The sequence below is a fragment of the Alexandromys fortis genome, unplaced genomic scaffold, assembly GCF_014885135.2.
Source record: "Alexandromys fortis isolate MF-2015 unplaced genomic scaffold, M_Fortis_MF-2015_v1.1 scaffold_293, whole genome shotgun sequence".
NCBI classification, from domain to species: Eukaryota; Metazoa; Chordata; class Mammalia; order Rodentia; family Cricetidae; genus Alexandromys; species Alexandromys fortis.
The window spans coordinates 288,192-292,249 of record NW_026068177.1 but is presented as its reverse complement, the minus strand read 5'-3'; the positions used below and the strand labels follow the sequence as shown (position 1 = coordinate 292,249).

The 4,058-nt window shown below is 48.7% G+C and overlaps 2 protein-coding genes across 17 annotated transcripts in view; both read left to right on the top strand.

Moving 5' to 3' along the window:
• LOC126492530 (zinc finger protein 60-like) overlaps positions 1-4,058 on the top strand; it is a 152,396-nt gene that overhangs the window by 88,420 nt on the left and 59,918 nt on the right. The window contains exon 1 of one of the 6 annotated variants that reach the window (XM_050129001.1): positions 1,001-1,138. The exons of 3 other annotated variants lie outside the window; for them this stretch is intronic. The gene's annotated coding sequence lies outside the window, so the exon portion shown is untranslated. Of the gene's footprint in view, positions 1-1,000; positions 1,139-1,175; positions 1,637-4,058 lie in introns of those variants that run through there. 2 more of the 6 variants (XM_050129006.1, XM_050128999.1) reach the window with 2 other exon arrangements.
• LOC126492529 (zinc finger protein 60-like) overlaps positions 1-4,058 on the top strand; it is a 104,177-nt gene that overhangs the window by 88,527 nt on the left and 11,592 nt on the right. The gene's annotated exons all lie outside the window — the stretch shown is intronic.

Sequence of the window (4,058 nt, the reverse complement as noted above, 5' to 3'; positions counted from 1 at the left end):
GTTTCTCTGTGGCTTTGGAGCCTGTTCTGGAACTAGCTCTGTAGACCAGGCTGGTCTCGAACTCCCAGAGATCCACCTGCCTCTGCCTCCCGAGTGCTGGGATTAAAGGTGTGCGCCACCATCGCCCAGCTCATAGGTGGTTTTTAAACACAAAGCAAAGAAAACCAGCCCACAAACCATAATCTCAGAGAATTTGCACAACAAGTTTTATGTTCACTAGATGAACTGCCGTTCCTTATTATCACTGGCAACGTTCTTTGTCCTCCATCTGCTTCGATTTTAATATTGACTTAAGTCTTCTTCTGAGTATTGTGAGGATGACCACTTCAACCTGCTAGAGTACTTGCCTTTAACATATGTTCTGTAGTTAACATATGGTTGGGGCTGCTTGTTATCAAATCTCACCTGACACTCTATACTTAGGTTTAGATCATTTATAATACATTTATATGATTACTGGCATTACTAGGATCATCTGTTATCTTGGCATTAGTTTCCTATCCCATTCTTAATAAAAGACTTATTTAAATATACGAAACAACAAAAGTGATTTTGAAATTTCAACTGTACCCTGGAAGCGTCCTAACAGAAATCTCTGATGTAGCCCTGCTCTTTCTCTTCACGTTTAAAGCCAACCAATTCTCTAGTTCAGTCTTTTGAGATTTATCATAGACCCTCCCATCGCACAGCGAGGTGGAATCCTTCTGCAGCCGGTCTCAGGCAAAGTGTACTCAAAGCAGTTATGGCTCGATCTGATTTTATTCCAGTTCTGCACTTTAATCTTACGCTCGCTTGTAGAGTCCACACAGAGAAGACAAGTTACCGCGGAACCCGGAAGTACGTTTTGATCGCGCGAGGGAGCCTCCCCTTTAAGCGCGCACCCCGTGGGAACTCCCACAAACCACTGGGCTCAGATCCCCGAAGTTGCATGCTGGGATTTCTCCGACCCGCGGAGCGCTAGGCTTCCTGGCGTTCTGGAATTTGGGACTCTATTTCCCAGGGGCTGCAGCGCTGGACTAAAATATCAACTTCCGGCGTTCTGCAGGCGCTACCGTGGACGGTCAGAGCTCTCTGGTGGGAGTAAGAAATTGCTGGTTGGCTTAATCCTCCACGAGTGAGGCGGGAGCCACTGGGCTGGGTGCGTGCGGGGCGCGCGGGCGGGGTGGTGTCTGTGCGTGTGTCTGTGTGTACGCGCGCGTGTGTGTGTGTCCGTGTGCGTGTGTGTACACTTTGAGCATTGTCTGCATCACTCTGCCAGTCGGATCTGCTCCTGCTTTCCCTCACGGCCACAGCGACTGAAGCAGAGGACCAGGCGGGGGTGATGAGAGGTCAGGGATGGAGTCTGAAGGGGAGCTGCCCCTGAGGTCCAGACTTGAGCGCGGGGCGCGCATTTGAGCCCGGAGGCCGCCTCCCGGGGTCGCCTAGGAGCGCAGCTACTTGTTGAGTCCGTAACTTTCTCAGCGCTCCAGCCGCCATGAGTGTCGTGGGAGGTGAAGGACAGTGCTCACTAGGATGTGTCACTAGGATGTGCAGTGTGGGATCTCGTGCTTGCTCAGGCTCCCCGCGTCGGCCGGAGTTCACAAGGAGGGCCTGGAGAAGAGTGCGGGCTTTATCGCTGCACATCTGAGATTCAAGAGTGAGTTTGCGCTTTCTCCCTCTTTGAGAAACGAGGCTTTAGTTTTAGAATATAGAATTGTCAGTAAGTGAGGTAGGAATATGTAAATTGATGCCTCCACCACTGTGCCGCTTACATTGTCCCCCTCCCTTTCCACTCAATAGTCACGTGATCGTTACGTAGACTCTTGACATCTCTCTACAATCACTCCCTTTCTCCAAGATGTTACAGGTGGGAACCTCGGAGGTTTGTGTTCGGGCTTTCAAACTGTGGTTTACTATATCGATTTGCTCACACATCGGTTGGCCTTGTTTTCAAAGCAGGGGCGAATGAAGGTGGGAGGCAAATTCTGCTCCCTCCTGAGGAAAGGGACGGCACAAAAGTCGGCGTGTTTGAGAGCTAGTAATTGTCAGGTGGCTGTGTGGAAATGGGTAACACTGGCCAGGTCCAGATGTGCAGTGCTGTGGTTGAACGTGGGGATGTGGCTCCGTGGTATCTGGGTTGGAGTCTGGGTTCTGCCTTTCTCTGGGTCTCTGGGCTTGTCATGTGCCTCTGAATGACAGCTGTAAAGCCTGTTGGTGCAGTGCCAGCCGCAGAGTTAGGACCTAACGCTGTTGCTTTGTTGGTCATTTTTGGGTTCTTTCTCTTCGGTTTTATGTAGGACAAGGGGGGGGGGTGTTAGAAATAATGTGATCCCTGGCTGTGTTTTTAAGAAAATGACTCGAGAAAAGGGAAAGAAAAGGTTTTATGGCATACATTTTAATGTCAGCACTTGAGAGACAGAAGCTATGTTCATGGTCAGTTCAGTCCACTTAGCAGGTTCCAGATAGCTGGGCAAAACAGGGCGATCATCTCAAAACAACAAAATGAAAATGAATAAACTAATGTAGAACAGATTTTCTTTATCGTGGAAATGAAATTTCTCGTATTGTGTACAGCGTGGTCATTTGGAGTCTTCGTGTCTTGGGGATGACTAAATATGCCTGTCATATTTTTGTAGTGAGCATACTCAACGTCTACTCTCTGAGTTTTTCAAAACCACTAATCATAGCCTCTGTGCTGCATGAGGTATCTGGAACTTGTGTTGTGTCTCTGAAATTGTGTATTCCTTGGTCAGCGTCTTCCCGACTCCCTTACGGGTCGGCATCTCCCACTCTCAACCACGGTGTTGCACATGCAGCCTCATCCGCTCACACCCCGTTACCCGCCATGTACCTGGTCCTGTGAGATAACGGTTTCAGGTTCTGCATGAGTGAGATGTTTGTCTTTTGGTGTAAGGATTATTTTATTTAAAATTATGTGTGGGCGGTTTTGAGTACAGAACCATAGGTAGATGATCTTCGGCACTGGAGTTACAGGCATCGGGAGCTGTCGGGGAACTGAACGCCTGACCTCTGGAAAAGCCAAACCAGCTCTCAGCTGCTGAGCCTTCTCTCCAGCCCCAGCATTTTCTTTTTGTCTTTAGCTGATTTCTCTCGTTTTCCTCCATGCTCACCATATTGTAGTTAGTGGTTGGATGTCTTTCCACTGCGTCCGTGAACCTCAATCTTGATTTGCTTTGTCCACTCTTCTCTTGGGGGGTTGCGAATCACAGCTGTGTAAGCTGTGCTGGAATAAATGCGGGACTGTAAGTGTCTCTTAGAGATACTGGTTTTATTTCCTTTGTATCTCTACTCAAAGTGGGATCCATGGATCACGTGACAGTTTTGTTTGTAATTGTTGAGAATCTACAATATTGCTTTCTGCAGTGACTGTGTTAATCTACATTATCTCCACTAATGCCCCTTCCCATTTTCCATATGATCTTTTCTTTCTGATAATGAACTCTTTAAAACAATATCTTATATTTTTATACTTATTAGTGTTTTGCCTAGGAGAATGTATCAAATCCCCTGCAATTGTAGTTAGAGATGGGAACTGCACTGCAGACCTCCTGCTCCTCCAGCCTTGCTGTGCTCACTCAGCCCTGAGTTTCCAAAGGACGTACAGTGGTGGTCACCCTGGAAGCCCTGAAGGTGGGATTCCAGTAGGAAGACCTGCTCACAGTAGGAGGAGGGACCCGTCTAGGGCTAGCTGGAGCTCAGGATGGAGGATGGGATCCCTTCTGCCGACATCTTCTGGAGGAGCTTCAAGGCACACGGGCTTATGCTCCGCACGTCCACATTGAGCCCTTGCGCAGTGGTTGTCGGGGTTAGGACAGAATCGGCTTTGTGTAGACTGCTGTCTGCTTCTGATTTGTGTGTGGGAGCCATGAGCCGTGGGGCAGGAGTGTGAGTGGGGATGCTTGAGAAGGAAATCATGGTGTCATAGTCAGTGTGGACATCACGTGACAGTCCAGTGAAAGGCTTTCTTTCTGTCCCCAGGGAGGATCCTGAAGAAGAATGGCCAGCTCTGGGTCTCAGGACGTGGTCTGTGTAAGTTGACGTTCTCTCTCTACACAGGC